At 39.1% G+C, this 26011-nt stretch overlaps 1 long non-coding RNA gene across 1 annotated transcript; it reads left to right on the top strand.

Moving 5' to 3' along the window:
* Positions 1-23409, top strand: LOC125938750 (uncharacterized). Its single transcript, XR_007462803.1, has 3 exons — positions 1-455; positions 2120-2224; positions 21188-23409. It is a non-coding gene; the product is annotated as an uncharacterized LOC125938750 (long non-coding RNA).
* The last annotated feature ends 2602 nt before the right edge of the window (positions 23410-26011 follow it).

Here is a 26011-nt window from a genome sequence, read left to right on the forward strand (position 1 = left end):
CATCTCTGTTTGAACATGCTGCTGGAGTCAGTTCCTTGAGAGATTTGAACACTCCAGCTTTTAGGCGAAGGTCACATCTTGTCGAAGAAGTCTGAACATTTTTCCACCCAGAAGCCCTTAGTCTCTGTGTTTCGTAGTGGGAATACCTGCTTGGAGGAGATTGGGGATCTTTGAGGCATTCAAGATTCTTACAAGTTTACTGAACACTGATACCTGGAGAGGCTCTGGTTAGTTTAGAATTTCCACCTTGAGATATTTCCTGAGACATGAACAGTGAACTTCTGCATGTCCCAGTGAGGCCCAGGCAATTTTCAAAGTTTTACTCCTCATTTCAGGATATATCCTTATGCCTCATTAAGAATATGCCATCATTATCATTATGTAAGTTTTTTCCTGAAGAAGACCTAAAATCAAGAAATTAAGGATATAAATGAACAACAGTTACTTTTTAAACGGTAAGTGAAACTTATTGCTGTAAAGGTTACAGTTTGATCTAGACTGTCATTATGGAGCTGATTAAAGAAACTAAAGAAATTATAGATGAAAACTTTATTGTTTAGGTGTGTGGGTCTTTCTTATTATACTTTCATAAAGTTTAGTAAAATGTTTATATTGGCATGTTTAATCATGACACAACCATGGGGCACATGGGTGGGCCATCCGAGGGCATCCCACTCTTGATTTCAGCTCAGGTCACAATCTCACGCTTCATGAGATTGAGCCCCCCTGGAACACACAGAGCCTGCTTAGGATTCTCCCACTCCCTCCCCAGTGTGCACTCTCTCTCTCAAAATAAATAAATAAACCTTAAAAAAAAAAACGCAATTACAGGACTAACAATTGCAGAATGATAAAGAACAGCAGACCTTCCCAGAAGGTCATCCAAATTAAGTGGGACTGAAGCACAAACTCTATAAACAGTTCTGAAATTAGACTGATATATTCTCCATTGGCCTGGTGATTAGGTGTGGTGGGCCATTGTTGAATTTTCAGATTAGCAGAGGCTAGAGGGATCTTACAGATCCAGGGCTTATCATTCATGTTAATTTTTGTTCTTTTCTTCTTAGGTTTTGTTTTGTTGTGTTATGTTTTGTTTGTTTTTTTGAGGGGGGTGCAAGTGAGCAAGGGGCACAGAGAGAGAGAGAGAGAGACAGAATGAGAGAGAGGGAGAGAGAGAGAGAGAGAAGCAGTGCTTGCCCAAAGTGGGGCATGGGCTCACCCGATGCAGGGCTCAAGCTCATGAACCATGAGATCATGACCTGAGCCAAAGTCAGATGCTTAACCAACTGAGCCACCCAGGCGCCCTGTTCTTAGATTTTAATATTAACCATACCTCTGAGGCTGTCATTAAGATGATAAACTGATCTAGCTCATTTCGATGTAGTGTATCATGAGATTTTTTTTTTTTGGCTTTTTTTTCCTTTCTTTCTTTTTTCTTTTTCTTTTGTTTTGCTAAAGAAAGGGGGAAAAAATCTGACTCCTTTAAAGTGCCATACTGGATTGGACCTGGAGAAAGTGTCAAGGATTTCCTGTCCAGGATTGCTTTCATTAAGTGAGATGATGCAACTCAAGCCCATAGCACAGCATCTCGCACGCCAGCTACTTCATCATTACCACTCCCGCTCTTATCCATGTCGCAAACTGTTATATATCTAAGTTTTGTAAAGAAAGATATATGTAGCAAATATATGGTCTTCTTTATAGTGTTTATCTTATTTTGTACACTTTTCTGCTTTTTTTTCTTTTTTGTATTAAGTATATCGTATGTATAATCTGAAAAAAAAAGCAACGAAAAGGGAAAGAACCCTTTAGAAAGGACAAGACCACAAGAAAGGATCCTGGGGAGCCTGGGTGGCTCAGTCGGTTAAGCATCTGACTTCAGCTCAGGTCATCATCTCGTGGTTTGTGGGTTCAAGCCCCGCATCAGGCTCTGTGCTGACGGTGCAGAGCCTGGAGCCTGCTTTGGATTCTGTGTCTCCCTCTCTCTGTGCCCCTCCCCTGCTCATGTTCTGTCTCTCTCTCTCTTTCAAAAATAAATAAACATTTAAAAAAAGAAGAAGAAGAAAGGATCTTGCCTTTATTGTGGTCCAGCAATTTGAGTAAATGGTCTCTTTTACAGGCCCATTTATACAAAGGTGAGGAGCTGCTCTGGTGGCCTCAGGTAGATGGGACCAGCCCTGGGGAACATTCCTCTGATTGTGCCCTGCTGACCTTCCTCAGACAGGTAGGGGCTTACGAGGTGTGCCTTATATACTTCGTCCAGGACTGGAGGGTAGGTGTGGGTACTCTCACTGATGTTCTTGAAGCCCTGCACAGGAAACCAGTACATTAGGCTGGTATCCATGGGGCTGCCTGTAGAATAGTCACTTTCCCTTGAAATGAGTGTCTGAGTCTCATTTCTCCATCATTAAATGAGAGGAAGACAGTAATGTCTGGTTCCCCTTCAGAACAGCATTCCAGGAATCGGCTGAGTGATATCTGTAGCTAGCCTCTGCCAAAAACCTCTCAGACTCTCCTACAGCTCTTAGTCATGCTCCCAGTGGATTCCTAGAACCATGAGATGGAACAGAGCTCAGGAGGCCCCCATGCAGCCCTGTCTTCAAGGAGGGCTGCCACCAAGCTACATAGATGTCCCGGCTGATTCCTCCTTGGCTTCCCTGCATGAGTTATTTGTCTCTAAAACCCAGTGGAATCAGTAATGTCCTTTCTATCCCTTCCTAAATCTTTCCACTCTTAAACCGAAGCCCTCCTGGGACTTTTTTCAAACCAGTTCCTTAGTCTTTGGATTTCCTCCAGCTTCTTTGTATTCAGTTCAAGTTGAGGAGATCCAAATGCAGTGTTTCCTCTAAGAGATGCTAAGTAGTCTTGAGCAGAGTAAAGGACAATTTGTCTCCTTCACTGCCATGCAAGAGTGATTCTAGGCAGAGAGAACATGTAGAGGGAAAATAGGGGCTTCTGGATTCATGGGAACTGAGAGTAAAATTCAGTTTCACAGTCTTACCTGCTGGTGTCCATCGGCAAGTCATTTACTTTGCTTTGCCTCAGTTTTTCACAGGCAAAAAGGAATTACTAATACTTCCTAAGGTTAACTGTGAGGAGTAAATGAGACAGTATATGTAAAGTGCTTGGTTTATGTTGTACATGTTTTTTATACAAAACTGACTTAAATACAAACCAGTTATTTTATCTGGTTTTCAACAGAAGAAATGTGATCTGTTCTAGAGCCTGGGAAAAAACTATAGTGGAGTTACTGAAAAACAAAAACAGAACTGTCCTGTATATTGAGATATGTTCAAGAATAATTTTAACTATCTCTATCTTTTCACCTTAAATGCTGACTTTAAAGTCAAGCTCCATGATAAGATCCAACTTCCCCAGCTAAGAGCTTACCTTACAGGGGTGTCTGGGGGGCTCATTCAATTAAGCGTCTGACTCTTGATTTCGGCTCAGGTCATGATCTCACAGTTTGTGAGTTTGAGGCCCACATCGCTCTGTGCTGACAGCACAGAGCCTTCTTGGGATTCTTTCTCTCTCTCTCTCTCTCTCTCTTCCCCTCCCCTGCTTGTGCTGTCTAAATAAATAAATAAACAAACAAACATTAAAGAAAAGAGCTTACTTTACAATTGCACAGTTCTCAGCAGTTTACAAAAAGTTGCGATGACCCATTTTTTTTAAGCCTTAGTGATTTTGAAACCATTGCCCCAAAGATAACACTTACAGTCTTCAAGGAGGGATAACTTGATTTAGAAATATCTCCTTTAATCCCCAGAAATCCCTGTGAAATAGGAAGAAAAAAAATAAATATGAGCCGTGTTTGAAGTAGTGAATGCATAAGAGATAAAAGGCATATCCCCAGATTTTTAGGACAAAGTAAAAAGTTTGTTGCAAATGAGTCAATGTCCCTGAGATCTAATAACAAACAAACGAAGAAGGAAACAAAAGTTAGGATCTTTCCCATATGTCCGTCAAGATAAATAACAGGTAGCAACTGCTATTATAGGACAGATGCTACTCTAAGCAGATTGCATATATTGGGGTATTTAATCCTCCTATGAATTTATGAGCAAGTATTGTTTCCATCCTCACTTTCCAGAGAAGGAAGCTCAGGCACAGAGATTAAGTAGTTTTCCAAAGGTTTTATAGCACATGTGGCAGGGCTGGATTCAACCCTCTTGGGCAGTGGGTTCTAGCAGGCCACACCTTTCGCCCCTGTACCACATTGCTTCTCTCTAGTGTTGCTGGCTGGGAACTTCTGGCACAGCCCTGACTTTATCCCTAACCTGGGGAAGCAGCATAGTACAGTAGTTAAATGCACATACTTGGGTGTCAAAAAGATTCATCTTTTAATCCCAGCTCCACCACTTAGTGGAGAAGCAGGAAGCGGCAAGCAATTGCCTTCCTGACTCCCTGCATCTGAAACTGTGGCTGGTGAAGAAACTGAGGTTTAAAGGATTAAGATATTTAGAATAGAAACTATGTTCCATACCCAAACACTGAGTTGTTTTGCCACTTTCCGAGTCAGCTTGCTGTAGTCAAATCATCATGCGTTCAGAAAGCTTCCTGGACATCAGCTGTCTCAGATGCACTAAGTGGCTTTTTTGTTTGTTTGTTTGTTTTGTTTTGTTTTTAATCATCTACTAAGCATACATGGATAAGGCAGTGTGAATTATGGAGAAGATTCACGTATTAACACTTTGAGTTACGGCTAATTCAAATGGATAAACTCTTATTGTTTCCTCCAATTTGCTGCATAATCTTCATTATCACTTCCAGCATAGTTACAATGTGCATGGAATTAGTTAAGCAGCCAGTAGGAATAGCGACCACTTGGTGGGTACTCAACTTTGTGCTAGGAGCTTTACTTAAACTATCTCATTCAGGTTCTCAATGAGGTTGGTAGGTATCTTGATCCTTCTATGTTGATGAGAAATTGGGGCATAGAGAGTCTCCAGCAGATTGCTTCAGTTCCCAATGTAGCCTAAAGTGATGGCGGCATTGTAAAAACCTTGAATCATTCTGATGCCAAAGTATGTATATTTTACTGCAATCCTCTGCTGCTTCCCAAAGAATAGATAAAAGCCAGGCTATGTTTATAGCCTCTGGCTTGCTATGCTGTGACTTTAAAGGTTGGTGTCTAATATGTATCTAATACCTCTTTTGTTACAAAATTTGCATAATTGTTGATGCCCCCCTCTAAGTATCCTGCATCTCCAAATTAATCTCTAATCTGGCAGATTCCATTGTGTGATTCTCACTAAAAAATACCTTCAAACTGAAAAAATAAAAACAAAACAAGAGACCAAGAGGTTTATTTATGGTTCTCTCCAACGCTATTATGCAGAAAGGAAAATCAGGTGACACCTTTCTTCAAATGTGGACAAAAGATTAGCTCTGATCAACTCAGCCTCTGGCTCTGAGTTATTTCACAGTTGCAGGGGCAAAAATTTTTGGCTCGAGGTTAATCACATTTGGATGAAACATCGAGCTTTATAGAAATCGTCCCCAGATTGTTGTTCTCTTTCTGGCATATTAATACAACTAATTCATTAGAAGAATGAACAAAAGCCATTCTTGCAGCAAAGCAGGGCTTCCTTTGATGAAACAGAGCATCGCCACAAGCTGTTCTCTGGAATCCGGGGAAGGGCTGTATTAGTCTGTGTTATGCATGTTTTGCTTTTGAATCCCGTGGCCCACAACAAGTACATGATGGTAATAGATGTTTAATGCAACAGGGAAACTAGTTAGAGGACAGCAGTTCCAGGCTCTTCCTGGTTCATCTTTCACATACGTTTTTTTTTTTCTAAATTACCAAAATAACACACCCAGAGACATATGCACATTCACACACCATTTCAGGCCATATGAATTTCTTCATTATGTTCACTAACCAAAATGGATGTTTGAGAGAAGGAAGCACAAGTGAACCGATCCACAGTTCAACGTTGTTCCCATTTCCCCTCCATCTTGGAGGCACACAGACACGAGTCACATCTGGTTTTCAGGTGTGCAGACGGGCAGTGGCACTTCTCTGCTAGCACTGAGCTGACACAGGAGACTTAGAGAGCAAAAATGGGTGGTGAGGGGTGGTGAGGAAGGTTGTTCCTCCTTGCAGTCTTTCAGGAAACCCCAGTTTCTTATGGAGCAAAAGAAAACAGAACTTGTCAACATGCGTGTGGCCCTATGACACATTCCTAGAAGAGAAGTCTTCCAGCAAGGTAAATTTTATCAAGTACATATGGTGCATGAATATCCTGATGAATTAGGATTATTGGCTTAAAGAGTACATTGCAGGGCGCCTGGTGGCTCAGTCGGTTGACTGTTCAACTCTTGATTTCGCCTCAGGTCATGATCTCATGGTTGTGGGATCGAGCCCCACATCAGGCTCTGTGCTGGGCATGGAGTTTGCTTGAGATTCCTTCTCTTTCCCTCTGCCCCTGCCCTGCTCTCTCTCTCTCTCTCTCAAAAGAAAACAAAAAATAGAGGTACCTGGATGGCTTATTCTGCTCAGGTCATGATCTTACAGTTCATGGGTTTGAGCCCCGCATCCAGCTCTGTGCTGGCAGTGCAGAGCCTGCTTGAGTTTCTCTCTCTCTCTCTCTCTCTCTCTCTCTCTCTCTCTCTTTGCCCCTGCCCCTCTCATAAGCTCTCTTTCTATCTCTCTCTCGCTCTCTCACTCACACACACACACACACACACAATAAATAAATAAACTTCAAAATAAATAAATAAGTAAATAAATAAATAAACAAATAAATAAATAGTCAGTTGATCTTTGGGACTAGAGTGGACAGCTCCTCTCGGGAAGCTATATTAATTCTTAGGTACAAGGGTGCATTATTTGTTCCTGTGGAGTAAGGTTGAGTAAAAGGTACAGTTATGTTCTAGGAGGGACAAGAGAACTGGGCCAGAGTCACAACAGGAGGGCATGACAGGTAGAGTTTGTGACAGCTGCAGGAAGGAAACAAGTGAAGTAGGGGCTCAAGAAGATACTCAAATGTAAAATTATCCTTCAGATGGTCCTGGGTGTGAAACTCTTGAGTTAATTCTGCTTATACCATATAGAAAAACAAGTTTGGATCAGACAAAGGAAAAGTCAGGAGAATTCATCTCAATGGCTAAAAAACAGGATTATGTAGACTACCTCTCAATTGTGGCTTAAAAAAAAAAATCCACACAGAATGGCTGGTTATTCAGCTCCTTTGGGATTCATCCCCAAAACTCTTTTTTTCTTTCTTGATCTGCACAGAAATCAATTTAAAATATTGAATTGACATGTTAAGTACCAATCTCGAATTTAACTGAAACTATTTCGTGCCTTCCTGAAGCATAATAATCCATTATGTTGTTTTGTCTTAAATATGGAAGGGCAAAAGAGGCAGAAATTAAAAAAAAATAAATAAAAGCTTTTCTCAAATTTTTTTTACCATGTCAAGAACAAAGGAATGAGGGAAATTGAGATTTGTAGGATTTCTGGTTAGTACTTGAGCTACTTAAGAAGATACCTTAGGAGCACCTGGGTGGCTCAGTAGGTTGAGCATCTGACTCTTGATTTTGGCTCAGGCCATGACCCCAGGGTCATGGGATCAAGCCCCACGTTGGGCTCCACACTGACCGTAGATTCTCTCTTTCTCCCTCTGCCCTTCATCCCTGCTCATATTCTCTCTCTCTCTCTCTCTCTCAACAAAACAAAACAAACAGAGATACCTTAAGTTGGGTGAGGCCACACAGGAAACCCCCCATTATTTTGTGCCCTTTAGACATGATGGGGCTCCCTCATAGGAGATCACCATGCCCCATCTGAATTCACTGAAGTGACAGAGTTTATATCAAAATGTGCTCCGAGTAATGTATGTGTCCCTACAGAAACAGCCATGTTTCTGGGTGTGCTTTGCCCTCCTTTGGCTCTAGCCTCTCCACCCCGTGCTGGGAAAGGCATCCAGTGAGTGAGGGAACAAGGAAACATTCCATTTGCTTGTGGTAGTGGAGTGAGTGAGGGAAGGAGCTGCCCCCTCCATTCAAAGGAGCCTCTCTTAAAATGTGAGAACTGTCTGCTTTCTACCTGGAGCAGAGGATCTAGACCAATTAGACATTCAGTTCCCAAGGCTTTGATTTTCATCTGTTTTCAGCCTTACCATAATCCAGTGAGGGAAGTGGGAGCTGGCAAAATGGAGTACAGAACCCTGCTATTTATTGACCATGAACCATGAGCTGGGTACTCTGCTAGGACCATGCATACAAAGTAGCTATAAAGAGGTCCCTGTTCTGAAGGGAGTGGCATGCATTCCAGGGGGTATATAGTGGGGAAATTGAGACCAGAAATTGCTGTTAGTATTGGTATCCTAGAAAGAGGCTGAGTTTGGACGTAAGGATTCAGACTGAGCAAGAAGATAGGGGGGTTTGGTGTTTTTCACACAAGGAAAATGATTAGTTATGGATGTTTTAGTCTAAAAAATATTTGAAGTGTGTACAAAGATAAAACTACCATGTATTTTCCCTAAAACATATATATAAGAGGGATCCAAGTTATCTAAGAAGTTGTATCAAATTTATGTTGGCAATGCTGAGTTCACTTTTAAATGCTTTTAATTAACTAATAAATTGATCAAAATAATATTTACAAAAATATATGTAAGCTATGGTTTCATCCCTGGGAACTTAAAAAATTCTGTTATGAAAAATGTCAAGTGTATACAAAAATGAAGAGAAGGATATCATGAACCCCTGTACCTCCATCTACCTTCATCAGCTATCAGTATACGGCCAGTCTTATGACCCCCACCTATTTCATTACTTTAAAGGAAATTCCTTCATATCATTTCCTCCATAAATAATTTAAAATGTACCTCTAAAAGATAAAGACTTGTCTTTAAACATAATACCAGAATCAGATCTAAAATTAATCATAATTCCAGGGGGCGCCTGGGTGGCTCAGTCGGTTGAGCATCCGACTTCGACTCAGGTCATGATCTCGTGGTTGACGAGTTTGAGCCCCATGTTGGGCTCTGTGCTGATGGCTCAGAGCCTGGAGCCTGGTTCGGATTCTGTGTCTCCCTCTCTCTCTCTGCCCCTCCCCTGCTCATGCTCTGTCTCTCTTTGTCTCGAAAATAAATGCACATTAAAAAAAATTTTTTTAATAAAATTAATCATAATTCCTTAATATCAGTGTCTAGTTTGTGTTCCAATTTACCTAGAGACCTTTATCACAGATATGGATATTGTTGTGTTGTCCTAATGCTGCGTGACAAACTGCTCCAAAATATGGAGGCTTTGAAAAAGAACCTGTTGTTATCTCTCATATAGGAAGGTTTTGACCATCAAGTCAATTTCCTTAGGAGGATTCAGATATTTCATTTATTTTGAGTCAGTCTTGGTAAGTTTTCATTTTCTAGGAATCTATTTTACCTAAGTTTTAAAATTTGTTGGTATACAGTCACTCATGATACTCTTTTGTTATGTCTATAGTACCTATAGTTATGTCTCCTTTTTCATTCCTATTATTGTTTATTTGTGCCTCTTTTTTTCTTTATCAGTCTTAGCAGAAGTTTGTCAATTTTATTAATCATACTAAAGAACCAACTTCTGTATTTGTTAATTTTCACTATTGTTAATTTGTTTTCTGATTTTTAATTTCTGCTTTTATCACTATTATTTCTTACCTCCATCTTTTTTTTCTGGATTTATCTTGCTATTCTTTCACTAATTTCTTAAAATTTTTAAAAATGTTTTATTTACTTTTGAAAGAGACAGAGCATGAGGAGGGGGAGGAGCAGAGAGAGAGAGAGAGAGAGAGACACAGAATCCAAAGCAGGCTCCAGGCTCTGAGCTGTCAGCACAGAGCTTGACGTGGGGTTCAAACCCACAAGCCGTGAGATCATGACATGAGCTGAAGTTGGATGCTTAACTGACTGAGGCACCCAGGCACCCTACATTTACTGAATTTTTAAGTTGAATTCTTCATTCACTAATATGTGGCCTTTTTTTTCATTCCTAATAGATGCAGCAAAGGTTATATATCTCTCCATTGTTTTAGCTGCGTGCCAAAATTTTTGATATATAGAATTTTCATTATTATTTAGTTTAAAATGGTGCCTAATTTGTTATAATTTCTTCCTTGAGCAATTATTTAGAAGTGTATTTCTTTATTTTCAAATATAGGATATTCCTGGTTATTATTTTGTTGCTGGTTTCTATGCTATGAGTTTGTCTGATACCATTCCTTTGAAACTTGTTGAGACTTACTTTATGGTCTATATGGAGTTATTTTTTTTTTTTAGTATTTATTTACTTTTGGGGAGAGTGCACGCAGAGGAGAGGTAGAGAGAGGGGGACAGAGGATCTGCAGTGGGCTCTGCACTGAAAGCAATGAGCCTGATGTGGGGCTCAAGCTCATGAGCCACAAGATCATGACCTGAGCTAAAGTCAGATACTCAACTGACTGAGCCACCCAGGTGCCCTAAATGGAGTTATTTTTTATTACAATTTTTTTCATCTTCTTCCACTCATTGCCAGTTATCTTTGCAATTTCCTGGGAGGCAGGGGATATTTCTAGTTTATCCTTCCAATGAGGGTATACCGTTTGGGTCCTGGGTTTTATCTCTGTCCCCACCCCCCAGCTCCAGAAGGCTGTGCATACCAAGGCTCCTGTTCACCCACTTCAGTAAAAACCTGCAAGATGAAAGCCACATCAGTGTTCCCTCCTCTCTGCATGCTCCCCTTTTGTTTTTTGACCTGAGTGTTCCTTGCAGTCTATTCTAGCCAGTTTGTCAATGCATTACAATGCAGTATCATTCAGTACTTTTTATTGGTCGTGAACCTCATCTGCCATATGTCCATTAATAGAAGTCTGTACTAGCATCTTCTTTGATCACTGTCAAATTCCTGTAACATGCACTAAGTAACATGTTCAAGGAGCTAAAGGCTTTGCCATGTCCTAAGACAATCACTGGAAACACTGTTAGGGAAACATTTTTAATAAAATACATAGAGTAAATGTTCTCAAGTATTAACCACCATCTCATAAAGGAATACACACTGAAAAGAGAGAAAAGATATAGTTTAAAAAAATTTTTTTTAAACATTTGTTTATTTTTGAGAGACAGAGAGAGACAGAGCATGAGTCGGGGAGGGGCAGGGACAGAAGGAGACACAGAATCCAAAGCAGGCTTCAGGCTCTGAGCTGTCAGCACAGAGCCCGATCTGGGGCTTGAATTCATGAGCAGTGAGATCATGACCTGAGCCGAAGTCGGATGCTTAACTGATTGAGCCACCCAGTGTGCCGAAAGGATATAGTTTTAAGTTCCATTCAAAATCATAAAAAATATAGCCAATAAATCCAAAATGACTCCTCATGTTTCCCAAAAAGATACATAGAAGAATTCATAGCAGTGTTTTTCCTACCAAAAATGGAAGAAAAATGGGAATGAAAGCTGGTGCAGCTACTCTGGAAAACAGTATGGAGGTTCCTCAAAAACCTAAAAATAGAACTACCCTACGACGCAGCAATTGCACTATTAGGCATTTATCCATGGGATACAGGTGTGCTGTTTTGAAGGGACACACGCACCCCCATGTTTATAGAAGCACTATCAATAATAGCCAAAGTATGGAAAGAGCCCAAATGTCCATTGATGGATGAATGGATAAAGAAAATGTGGTATACACACACACACACACACACACACACACACACACACACACACAATGGAGTATTACTCGGCAATCAAAAAGAATGAAATCTTGCCATTTGCAACTACATGGATGGAACTGGAGGGTATTATGCTAAGTGCAATTAGTCAGAGAAAGACAAAAATTCTATGACTTCACTCATATGAGGACTTTAAGAGACAAAACAGATGAACATAAGGGAAGGGAAACAAAAATAATATAAAAACAGGGAGGGGGACAAAACAGAAGAAACTCATAAATATGGAGAACAAACAGAGAGTTACTGGAGGGGCTGTGGGAGGGGGAATGGGCTAAATGGGTAAGGGGAACTAAGGAATCTACTCCTGAAATCATTGTTGCACTATATGCTAACTAATTTGGATGTAAATTTTAAAAAATAAAAATAAAAAATTTTAAATAAAATTTAAAAAAAATGGAAGAAAAAAACCCAACAAATACCTATCAATCAGTGGTAGGATAGATATATAAATTGTGCACAGTAATGAAAATGAACAAACTGGAACCACAGGCAACTATAGAAATGAATCCAGCAAGGTTGAATGAGAGAAGCTCAACATAATAGTATATGAAGTTGTGTGGTTCTCTTTCTATGAAGTTCAAAAACAGACAAAACAAGTTTATTGTGTTACAGTTCAAAGTGATTGTGACCCTTGAGAGAAGGTGAGTGACTGGGATGGGCACAAGGGGACTTCTGTGGGTCTGACCATGTTCTAGTTCTTTATCTGAAAGCTTGTTACATAGATGTGTTCAATTTGTGAAAATTAATTGAGCTGTCCACTTTTTATGTGTGCACATTCCATATATACACTTCAATAAAATTTATGTTACAAAAAAAAATCCAAAACGAAACATAAAAAGCCATGAATCAGTACCTGATACTGCTCTGGTTTAAAAAGAAAAAAGGGCTGTGCTAACAAACTGTTACCATAATGAAATTTTAGCTGTTTAATGACTTCTTCCAGAAAGTGTGGGGCCTTGATCTTGGAAAGTGGGAATAGGATAAGTGGAGATACTTTTCCTTTTAAGCATAGAAAAACACTGCTTTCCCCAAGTAAGTTACACCGTTGAATTCTGGAACACTCTTCCCATTTGGACATCAGAGGTCAGAGCTGTGGTAACTGATCTTTTATTTTGGTTATTAATAATATTAGAATACCGTCAAATTTCAAGCCTGGTTCTAGGTTGTTTTTATTTGATTTCTGCAATGACTCATCACCTGAGTGCAGTGATCTCTCTGGGAACCCTAAATTATTCCTCTGCAGGAAGCACAAAGAAAGATCCAAGTGGCTTCCCTGCCCTGCCCTGGCCCTCTCTGTAAAATCTTTGCCACCAATAAAGTGTCATCATTTTATTAAGAAAGGCAGTGGGTCATTTCATTCTAGATCTATGGTATGTCTCAGGCTAGAGAAAAATCCCAAGTTTTCTAAAGAAAAATTCCAACTCTGTTTACTCGCCAAGACTTGTCAGTAGATTCCTGGATTCCTTACAAGAATTTTGGTTCTTCATTTTAATTTATGCCCTTCTTTTAAACATAGATTATCTCTTGTCCTGTTGTTTGTCAAGATTCCTACATTTTTCATTTTAACCTCATTTTCTGCATCGTAGGCTTCCATTCTGAGATGGAGATAAATCACGCTGTCCCAGCCTGTTTGTAGTGTATTAATCATCCAGTTCTCTTCAATGGGCTCTTCATCTGGTTGCCTGTTTTACATCTGTTCATTCTTTTCTCATACAAGATGCACAGACTACTCCTATTTTCTATTTCCTTTTAAAATCTGTTATAAAATAGTGTATTTTTCTCCACAACATTTCCATTGATTGAAGACATCAGAAACTATTTTAATTAGAAGGACTCCATAATTTCTATTTAATTATTTCTTTGCATGTTGTAGTATTTCATCTCTTCCCAAACCCCTCAAGGAAAGCAGCACCTGCAGTGACCTCTTGAGCTGGCTTTCTGGAACTTTCCTTCTCTGAGAGCAGGCAGGTCTCAAATTTCCTCAGGGCAGAGATTACCTCATTTTATTTATCAGCTAATCCCCAGGTAAATCTAGGGATTGTTTTGTTATGGTAGGATATAGACAGAAATTGATTTGCAAGGCAACCCTCCCCGCCACCCCCCAAACCAAAACAAAAAAACAACCAAAAACCAAAAACCAAAAAAAACCCAAAAAACAAAAAACTCTTGTATAGTCTTAAAACAGTATGTTAGGAGAAACTTTTTATTCAAAAATGTATATCTTTTCTGAAGACTCAGTTATTTCTGAAGTGAACATAAACTATAATTTTTACTTTAAAATTAGAATTAAGCTAGAAACTATTATTTAAGTCATAGAGAAATTCTGCTACTGCCTGTTACATTACTTTAGTCATATCATAATAACCATGACCTCACTGATATAATCTAATATTCCTTTGCATTTTGGGTTATGTTTTGACAGTGGCTTTTATTTGTATTTTCTAAAAGATAAAAGACTGTTGTGTTCTCCCACCCCCACCCCAGGCAAACGTTTGAAGGCTATCATTGGTATGTTTCAAGACTAAGATTTCTATTGTCATTGAAAAACAGTAACATTATAAGACACACTTGTGAGTACTCTCAAACTCTGTATCTACAATTTGTATATCTGGGATTTCTTGGGGAGCTTAATTTTCTCTGTTCTTTCCATTTCCCTGGTTCTCCAGCTTTTCTCTTAAATGTCAGTGTTCCTAGGGATCCATCCTTGGACCTTTTCCTTCTGTTATACACTCTCCTTGTGCCTACAGTTATCACCACCACCCACACCCCCTGACTCCCACATCTCCATATCTACTTATAAGCCTCCAACTGATGGTTAGTCCTGGAAGATGCTTCCCATTGGATCTCAATACCTGGGAATGGGTGGTTCTCTGGACTTGCTTACTTGCTTTTAACCTAGGGTCTCAATGAAATATATGCTTAATTGTACTTCCCTCTACTTTGCAACTGGGAGGTTCAGGGCAGAGTTGGTGGCCTATCTATAGTTGTTGTTTAGGGTCTGTCTGTTGACTTTTGTGTATTAACCTCACCTCTCTCTTAATTCTTTTCACCTGAGTTTTTCATCCATTTATTTGTTTTTATCCTGCTATAATGTATGTATTTATATAGCTTTGTTTCGGGATAGTCAGTGTATGAATATTAAGTAATATGATATGTTATAGTAGATAACACATATGTTTATATTGCATATATATATATATATATATATATACCCTTTCTGAATATCTCCATCCTGATGATCCATGTGGGCATACCTTTATTTCAACATGCTGGAAATGTATCCCCTTCCTAAAATTACCTGCCATGATCTAGTCCAACTAGTCTCCCAAACTAGTAGTAACCTTACTCTGACTCCTTTCTCCCTTTCCCACCATCACATCTAATTAGTTATTAAATCATCCCAATTTATTGTTGGCTTTCCTCTCCATCCCCATTGTCACTGTCCCAAGTGGATTATTGTAACAGTCTTTTGCCACTCCATTTAATTCTGTGTTCTGCTTCCAGAACAACCTTCCCAAATATATATCAGAAGTTGTTAGTGCCCTAGATAAAACTTTCCCTATCTCCCCATTGCCTATGCAATAAGTGCCAAAAAACTTACTGTGATGAATAAGGCTCTTGATGGTTTGAACAGTGAACTCTTTTCTCTGATGGGAGCTTATTCTCCCTTCTGGGGGTCCACCACCTTCCTGAGTTGCCATTTGTTCCAGGTTGAATTTCCTTGGAAGCAGACTCTGAGACAGACATTGGAGTCCAAGAGTTTACACAGGGCGTGGTCTTGGCATCACCACCTCTAGATGAGAAGGGAAGAAAGTAGAAAGGGGCTGAGAGAGAAGTTGGGCTGACAAGTGGTATGTTGGAACTTGTGTGCTTGGAAATTGGCAAATGTTATAAATCAGGGCTTCCCCCTTCTCCAGAGAGCCCAGTTTAGCAGCTAACCTCTGACTGCAGTGCAGTCTCAGTCAAGGCTTCCTCAGCTAAATACACAAAGTGTGGATTGATGTGAGGGATGTGAGGGAGCTGGACATCTATAGCCCTGTGTCATCAGTCATGGGATGTGGACTTCCCCTGGAAGGGGACATGACCTTAGGCAAACCCTCTTCAGCTGAGGCAATTCCAAGAGAGGGCTGGCAGCTAAAGGCTGTCTGTGGGCTCCCCCCACCCCCAGAAACAGGGAAGGCAAGTCCTTCAAAAGAAGCTTGCCTCAGGTTCCAAATGGCTTCCTGTTTGCAGCATTCTGGGCACTACTGGCTTTGCTGGGGTGGAAGCCACATGGCAGAGCAAGGCTCAAGTGTGAGATTGGCCTTTGGCTCTCATAGCCTGGCAGCTGTAACTAGTAAAGGAGTTTTTGACAAAGTCAGATGGCATCCCTGGTCTTCTCTCCATCCCTTGAACTAAGAATTTAAGAATTATGGATTGTCACTCTCCTTTAGCAAGCTGTCCACCCCAACATCCCCTAATTCATCCACTTTTTCATGCTCTTTTATGATGGTGGTTCTCAACTGGGGACGATTTTGCCCCTGAAGGGACATTTGGCAATGTCAGGAGACATTTTTATTTGTCACAGCTGTGGGAAGGGGTACTACTGGCATCTTGTGGGCAGAGCCAGGATGCTCCCAAACACCCTACAATGCACACACGGGACAGCCCTCACAATAAAGAATGATCCAGCCCCAAATGTCAATAGTGCTGAAGCTGAGAAACTGATCTATGGCAATACCACTCAATGGGCACTTCATGAGTGCCCCCTCATGACCCTGGGGGAACCGAGGAAATGCATTGTTTCACCTCTGCAGTTTCTGAGACATCACAGTTGCCCAGCACCCCCTCCCCAATCTTTCAATCATGGCTGAATTGTTATTGCCTTTTACCTTGACCAGGCCAAGTAATCAATCTCAGATTCAGCCCTATTTCTCTGGGAATCTATTGCCTGCAGCTGTTCCCTTGTCGGTTAGGATGCTGTTGCAAGAAACATAAACCAACTCGCCTTGACTTAAATAGAAAAGAAATTTATTGGGAGAGTATGGGGTAACTCACAGAAGCACCAAGGGGGCTGGATTCTGGTATCCCCGTTGAAATCAGGTAGCCCAATTCATCTGTATCCTAGCCACCTAAAATTAAACTACAAAGTCGTTCCAGTGAGGACACTTCCACTGGTTCCCTGAACATGGACTTGCAGAGTGTAAATTGGACAGAACGCTGCGACCCTGGTGTCAGGCCACTGTAGCCCCTCAGCCCCTCCACACTGGGTGCCCCTAATACTCCTCCTGCCGCTGCTGGAGAAAATACCCTACTGTTCCAGCTTCTCCGTGTCCCCTGTCAAGGGGACAGAGTGTCTGGGGCAGGTGTCTGCAAATGACGCTGTGAGAGTGATGATCTGGCAGTTTTAGCTGGGATGCTGGGAGGTGGCCTTCACCTGTGACCTGAACTTGTAAGGAGGGGAATTCCCCAGACACGAAAAGTGTTTAGGCGCTAGAGAGCAAAACGGTGATAACTTACAGGTGAAAATGGTGTTAATTCCTCCTGACATTTGTGTACACTTCCGGCCATTTTGTTGTGAACATCTCCAATAGTGAAAGCTTACATGTATATAGGTCTATTTTTGCCAATGTATCATCTCAGGTTAATTTATGGGTTTCTGACCCTGTCATAACTGCTCTTCATTACACACACACACACACACACACACACACACACACCTTGGTGTGATAGCCAAATTCCTCAGTATAAAAATAGGATGTCTCCTAAAGATCTTACCTTTATTATTCAAATCCATTTCAACATATGTTAGCGGTGCCAAAACAACACTGAAAATAGTTTCCTAATGAGATAAAAGTAGACAGCATGACTTTTCATTTCTGTCATTGATTGTGTGCTTTCCTCTTTTATGAAAGATAAATCCATGTGTAAAGCTACATCAAGGCAGAAAAACAAAGAGACTCTTTTAAAAAGTTCTTAGTTTTAGTGTAACATTTTTTTTCTCATTGTCACTTGATGAGTATTTCCACTCACCTTTTCTGACAACATCTGAGATGAAATGTTTTGTGCTTCAGAGATGAGCCAGTGATACCCTGATAGGGCTCTGCAAGAGTTTCTTGTTAGCCTGTCTTATAAAGTACCAGCATTGTCTAGAAGTCTCAGAAATTGCCAGTATGGTAGGGTAGTTCCTTTTTTAAAGGTGAGTTTAATGAGGCCTTCTGAAGGAACGATCCACCAGCAGGTCCATTTTGACTTTCACGTGAAGATAAGTGACAGCCAATTTGCCTGTCACTGTTAGAGATGTTTGGCTGTGTTGGTAAGAACCCATTTTTATAGGTTAACATACCCAAACACAGGATTGCTTTTTCGATATTGCTCAAGGTGTCTTACCATACTGCCATCTATCATCTGTCCAGTTTTATAGATGGAGAAACTGATTTGTAGGAAAAGCAGACCACAGACTCAGAATTAAAGGTCAAAAGTTAAAAAACAGTGATCAAATAAAAAAACCCAGTGCTTTTCCATTTATAAAGACCAGTGCGGGATGGAAGAAGGGGAATCCCTATCAGTCAGAAGCTGGAGATCACAAGCCCCAGTTTAACTCATCAGAAGAGCAAACTTTCTTCAACTTCTTTTTAAATAAACTTATTTTTGAACAGATTTAGGTTTATAGAAAAGTTGCAAAGATAGTATAGAGAGTTCCTATATACCCCACACCTAGTTTCCCTTAATGTTAACATCTTATGATAGTATGGTATATTTATCAGAATTAATGAGCCAATGTGATATACTATTATTAATGAAAACCAATATATTTTATTCAAATTTCCTTAGTTTTTTAAAAATTGAGATATAATTGACACATAAGATTATATTAAGTTCAGGTGTACAGCATAATGATTTGATATTTGTATATATTGTGAAATGATTGCCATAATAAGTCTAGTTAATATTATTAACACACATAGATACAGATTTTTTTCTTGTGATGAGAACTTTTAAGATCTACTTTTTTAGCAACTTTCACATATACAATACAGTCTCATTAACCATGGTCATTATGCTGTATAAGACATGCCCATGACAATTATTTTATAAGCAGAAGTTTGTACGTACATTTTGACCAGTTTCACCCATTTCTCCCACCCTTTCCACCCCTGCCTCTGGTGACCATCAATCTGTTTTCTTATATCTATAAATTTGGCGTTTTTGTTTTTGGTTTTGGTTTTTTTTAGGTTCTACATATGGGTGAGATCATATGGTATTTGCCTTTCTTTGATTTATTTCACTTAGCGTAATGCCCTCCATCTCTGTGGTCACAAATGGCAGGATTTTCTTCTGTCTTAAGGGCTGATATTCCATTATGTATGTGTGTGCACATGTATGTATATATGTATGTATATATACATGTACATTTCATGTCTGTCTACTTTTCCTACAAGCGAGTTTTTCCATCCATAAAACTGGAGTGATGATATATGGCAGTGTGGAAAGATACCTTGAGCAGTAACGGAAAAACAATCCTGTGTGTGTATACATACACCACAGTTTCTGTATGCATCCATACTTAGGTAGCTTCTATGTCTTGGCTATTGTAAATAATGCTGCAGTAAACATGGGGGAACATAGATATTTTGGTGTTTTCATTGCCTTCAGATAAATACTCAGAAGTGAAATTTCTGGATCATATGGTAGTTCTGTTATTGATTTTTTAGTTTGATCTAGTCCCACTGTTTTATTTTTGCTTTTGTTGCCTTTGCTTTTGGTTACAAATCCAAAAAGTCACTGCCAAGAATGTCAAGGAGCTTACTGCCTCTGCTTTCTTCTAGGAGTTTTATGGTTTCAGGTCTTAATTGTTGTGTATGGTATAAAAAAAGTGGTCCAGTTTAATTCTTTTGTATGTGGCAGTCCAGTTTTCCCAATACAATAGTATATTCTTGGCTCCTTTGTTATAAATTAATTGACCATAGGTATGTGGGCTTATTTCTGGGCTCTCTATTTTGTTTCACTGATCCACTTGTCTGGTTTTAGGCCAATACCATACTGTTTTTATTACTATAACCTTGTAAGATAGTTTGAAATCATGATGCCTCTAGCTTTGTTCTTTTTTTTTCCCAAGATTTTTCAAGATCATATTCACGGTCTTTTGTAGTTTCATACAAATTTTAGGATTATACATTCTATTTCTGTGAAAAATGCCATTGGGACTTTGATAGAAATTGCACTATATTTGTACATTGCTTTGGGTGGTATGGACATTTTAACATATTCATTCTTCTAATTCATAAGCATAGATTTTCTTTCTATTTATTTGTGTCTTTTTCAGTTTCTTTCATTAATGTCTTATAGTTTTCAGTGTATAGAGGTCTTTCACCTCTTTGGTTAAATATGTACCTAGTTATTTTATTCATTTTGATTCAGTTGTAAGTGGGATTGTTTTCTTAATTTCTCTTTCTAATATTTTGTTATTAATGTATAAATACAACAGAGTTTTATATATTGATTTTGTATTCTGCAACTTTAATGAATTTATTTATTAGTTCTAATAGTTTTTTGGTGGAATCTTTAGAGTTTTTTTTTATATATAATATCCTGTGACCTGCAAACAGTGACAGGTATTTAAAAAAAAAACTTATTTTTAAGTTTATTTATTTTTGACAGAGACAGAGTGTGAGCATGAGTTGGGGAGGGGCCAAGAGAGAGAGGGAGACACAGAATCCAAAGCAGGCTCCAGGCTCCAAGCTGTCAGCACAGAGCCTGACACGGGGCTTGAACTCACGAACTGTGAGATCATGACCTGAGCTGAAGTCAGACACATAGCCGACTGAGTCACCCAGGCGCCCCGACAGTTTTTTTTTTTTTAATGTTTACTTATTTTTGAGAGAGAGAGAGAGAGAGAGAGAGAGAGAGAGACAGAGTGTAAGCAGGGGGAGGGGCAGAGAGAGAGAGGGAGACACAGAATCCGAAGCAGGCTCCAGGTTCTGAGCCATCAGCACAGAGCCAGAGGCAGGGCTTGAACTCACGAACCACGAGATCATGACCTGAGCCAAAGTCAGATGTTTAACCGACTGAGCCACCCAGATGCCCCAAATAGTGACAGTTTTACTTCTTCCTTTCTGATTAGGGTAACTTTTGTTTCTTTCTCTTGCCTACTTGCTCTCGGTAAAGCTTCCAATAGTATGTTGAATAAAAGTGGCAACAGTAGGCATTCTTGTCTTGTTCCTTTTCTAAGCTAAAAGCTTTTCATTGTTGAGTATAATGTTAGGCATGGGCTTGTCACATATAGCCTTTATTTTGTTGAGGTATGTTTCCTCTATACCCATTTTGTTGAGGGTTTTGTCACAAATGGATGTTGACTTTTATGAAATTCTTTTTCTATATTTATGATTTTTACTTTTCATTTTGTTAATGTGATGTAGCACGTTGATTGATTTGCAAATGGTGAACCATCCTTACATTACTGGAATAAATCCCACTTAATCATGGTGTATGATTTCATTCTAGGTCATTGGATAGGTTCCTTGTTAAAGTTGCACAAAAAGAAAAAGGTTCCATTGAGCCAATAGATAGCAGTGATTGTGCCAGTGATAGCGAAAGTCATCCTACACAATAAACCTCCTCTCATCTCCCTCACACCAGCCACAAGGGTTTTCAAAGGTAAGTGCAGGTTTATTTTTCCTTATATTTTGTATTTTATTTATTATTTTATGTTATATTACAGTATTTTAATCATTTTTATATGAATGTTTTTGAGTTGTGGAACGAATCATCCGAGTTTCTATGATTTCTTATGGGGAAATTTGTTTTGATATACAAGTGCTTTGCATTACAAGCTTGTTTCTGTAATGAATTATGCTAGCAAACCAAGGTTTTGCTGTATTTGGAGAATCCATAGTGCAGATCCGATTGCACCATAGTTGCTAAGAATCAGGTATGCTGCATGCAGAAATGAATGGCCTCTGCCCTTCCCTTTCCCTGTATCTGCGCTTTTCTTTCCCATGTCCTCGCACAGCTCCTGCCTTACTCTTAGGTCTGTCCTCACAGAGCCCTCTCCTGATCACCAGACCTGAAATGGCCCCTGCTTTCCTCTATGCCCGACCCTGGTTTAGGTTTCTTCATAACATTTATTCATTTATCACATTATAAAAATATGTGTTTTTTTAAAATTTTAATTGTCTGCTGCTGCCTCCCTGACCTCTGTGCTACAACATATGAGCCCAGTGGGAACCAGGAATCTATCTGCTTTGCTCACCACATTATCATTGAGTCGCTGCTTACTCAATTAAAATGTCTTGCTTCATTTTTGCAATATATAGCACTAGTGATTTGGTAGTACAAACTACTTTTCAACTTTATTTTCATGAGAAGAAATTCAAGAAATTCATGTTTTTGTACTAATTTTTTTGTTTGAGAGTTCTTTTTGTATCTAAGTATATTTTCTTTTCAAGATTTTTTAAAGTTTATTTATTGAGAGAGAGAGAGAGAGAGAGAGAGAGAGAGAGAGAGGGAAGAAGGGACAAAGAGAGAGGGAGAGAGAGAATCCCGAGCAGGCTTTGTGGTGACAGCCCAGAGCCAGACACGGGGCTTGATCCCACGAACCTCGAGATCATGGCCTGAGCAGAAACCAAGAGTTGGACACTTAACCCACTCTTGCTTTAGGTAGTTACATACAAGTGCACCTGTTATCTAACTATATTTTAAACATTGTACTAATTGATAAATATAGAAGACCTATATCAGAGTTTCTCAGAGATTGGGATTTGGAATGTTTTCTTCCTCATGTTTTTTTATCTATTTTTTGTTTAAGAATTTTTTATTTTTAAGTAATCTCTACCCCTAACGTGGGACTCAAATTTACAACGCTGAGATTAGGAGTCACATGCTCTACTGACTGAGCCAGTCAGGTGCCTCTGTTTTATTTCTTGTTTTGTTTTATGTTTCAAATATTTATTTAGACCTTCAAACATTGTACATGATCTAAAATATTCGATTTTAATATTTTAAATATTAAATATTCAATTTTAACTTTATAGTAATTATATAAAAACCCCACTGTTCCTAAGGAGCCAGCTTGCAAAGGGCAGGGAATAAAAAGCCAGAAGGTGATATTAAGATGGTGCCTTATTCACCATATTCAAAAAGGAATGAAAATTACTTAAATATAAAAGAAATCTTATCTAAGAGGAAAATAAAGAATGACTTTTCTAAAAAGGAGACATGTTTAAACCATGTCTACCATAATAGTGGAGATGTAATACTGACCCTGATAATCATATCTTGTTCATTCTTTACCAAATTCTTTAGGCTTTTAAATGTCATTTTCTTGTATTAGTTTAACCAAAATCATGGTCAGTCCACTATCTGGACATTTTCATAGTGATGACACTTGGATGCATCTAATCAAAATTCAACAACTAACTGTTAATAAAGTAGAAATAAAGCCGCTCCACTGCTCATGCTCTGTTTCTGCCTCTCTCTCTCTCTCAAAAATAAACATTAAAATTAAAAAAATTTTTTTCAAATGTTTATTTTTGAGAGAGAGTCAGAGCATGAGTGGCGGAGGGGCAGAGAGAGAGGGAAACACAGAATCCGAAGCAGGCTCCAGGCTCTGGGCTGTCAGCACAGAGCCCGATGCGCGGCTTGAACTCACGAACCGTGAGATCATGACCTGAGCCAAAGTAAGACATTTAACGACTGAGCCACCCAGGTGCCCCAAACAGTAAACATTTTAATTTTTTTTTTTCAACGTTTTTTATTTATTTTTGGGACAGAGAGAGACAGACAGAGCATGAACGGGGGACGGGCAGAGAGAGAGGGAGACACAGAATCTGAAACAGGCTCCAGGCTCCGAGCCATCAGCCCAGAGCCTGACGCGGGGCTCGAACTCACAGACCGCGAGATCGTGACCTGGCTGAAGTCGGACGCTTAACCGACTGCGCCACCCAGGCGCCCCAACAGTAAACATTTTAAAAATAACTGGTTTATTCTTTTTTTAAAAGTTTTTATTTTAATCACCCAGTACTCATCATGACAAGTGCGCTCCTTAATCCCCATCACGTATTTCACCCATCACCCACTCACCTTCCTTCTGGTAACCATCAATTTGTTCTCTGTAGTTGAGTCTCTTTCTTGATTCATCTCCCTCTTTTTTTTCTCTTTGCTCCTTTGTTTCATTTCTTAAATTCCACATATGTGTGAAATCATATGGTATCTGTCTTTGTCTGATTGACTTATTTCACTTAGCATTAATATTCTCTAGCTCTATCCATGTTGTTGCAAATGGCAAGATTTCATTCTTTTATATACATACATATCACATCTTCTTGATCCATTCATCAATCAGTGGACACTTGGGCTGCTTCCATATCTTGGCTATTGTAAATAACAGGGGTGCATATAAACATAGGGGTGCATGTATCCCTTTTAATTACTGTTTTTATATTCCTTAGGTAAATACCCAGTAGTGTGATCGTTGGATCCTGGGGTAGTTCTATTTTTAACTTTTTGAAGAACCCCTGTACTATTTTCCAGAGTGGCTGCACCAGTTTACATTCCTACCAACAGTGTAAGAGGATTCCTTTTTCTCTACATCTCCACCAACACTTGTCTTTCTGGGTTTGATTTTAGGCATTCTGAGAGGTGTGAGGGGATATCTCATGGTGTTTTGATTTGCATTTCCCTGGCAATGAATGATGTTAAGCATCTTTTCATGTGTCTGTTGGCCATCTGTATGTCTTTTTTGGAGAAATGTCTGTTCGTATCTTCTGCTCATTTTTTAATTGGATTATTTGGTTTTTTGGGTGTTGTTTTATAAGTACTTTGGGTATTTTGGATACTAACCCTTTATTGGATATGTCATTTGCAAATATCTTCTCCCATTCCATAGGCTGCTTTTTAGTTTTGTTGATTGTTTCCTTTGCTGTGAAGAAGGTTTTTATTCTGATGTAGTTCCAATAGTTTATTTTTGCTTTTGTTTCCCTTACCTCAGGGGATCTAGCCTAGAAAAAAGTTGCTATGGCCAATGTCAGTGAAATTACTGTCTGTGCTTTCTGCTAGGATTTTTATGGTTTCACATGTCACATTTAGGTCTTTAATACATTTTGAGTTTATTTTTGTGTATAAGACAGTGGTCCAGTTTCATTCTTTTGCTTGTAGCTCTCAAGTTTTCCCAACTTCATTTGTTGAAATGAATGTCTTTTTGGAATTTCCATTGGATACTCTTTCCTGCTTCATCGAAGATCAGGTGACCATAGAGTTGAGGGTCCATTTCTGTGTCCTCTACTCTGCTCCATTGATTTACGTGTCTATTTTTGTGCTAGTACCATACTGTTTTGATTGCTACAACTTTGTAATATAACTTGAAGTCCAGATTGTGATGCCTTAACTTAGCTTTTCTTTTTCAAGATTGCTTTGGCTATTCAGGGTCTTTTGTAGTTCCATACAAATTTTAACATTTTTAAAAAGATTTTGTTTTAAAGTAATTTCTATGCCCAACATGGGGCTCAGACTCGCAACCCTAAGATCAAGGCCCAACTGAGCCAGACAGGCACTGCCATGCAAATTTTAGGATTGTTTCTTCCAGTTCTGTGAAATATGCTGTTGCTGTTTTGATAGGGATTGCATTACATGGGTAGATTGCTTTGGGCGGTATAGACATTTAAACAAAATTTGTTCTTCCAATCCATGAGCATGGATCTTTCCATTTCTTTGGGTTGTCTTCAATTTCTTTCATCAGTGTTTTAGAGTTTTCAGAGTATGGGTCTTTCATCTCTTTGGTTAGGTTTATTCCTAGGTATCTTATTATTTTTGGTACAACTGTAAATGGGATTCTTTTCTTAATTTCTCATACAGATGTTTCATTATTGATATATAGAAATGCAACAGATTTATGTGAATTGATTTTGTATCCTGATACTTTACTGAATTCATTTATCAGTTCTAGCCATTTTTGGATGAAGTCTTTTGGGTTTTCTCTATACATGGTATCATGTCATTTGCAAATAGTGGAAGTTTTAGTTCTTCCTTACTGATTTGGATACCTTTTATTTCCTTTTGTTGTCTGTTTGCTGTGCCTAGGACTTCTAATAATATGTTTAATAGAAGTGGTGAGAGTAGACACCCTTGTCTTGTTCCTGATCTTAGGGGAAAGGCTCTCAGTTTTTCCCCATTGACGATGATGTTAGTTGTGGATTTTTCATATTCGTTGGTTTATTCTTATCTGCTAAGAAATAATAGAGAGATGTGACAAGTTTAATAATTTCAATGTAGTATGAAATCTACAATGTATATTTAAATGTTCATTAAAGGAGCATGGCATATTGGTGAGTG

The sequence above is a fragment of the Panthera uncia genome (assembly GCF_023721935.1).
Source record: "Panthera uncia isolate 11264 chromosome B2 unlocalized genomic scaffold, Puncia_PCG_1.0 HiC_scaffold_24, whole genome shotgun sequence".
Lineage (NCBI taxonomy): Eukaryota > Metazoa > Chordata > Mammalia > Carnivora > Felidae > Panthera > Panthera uncia.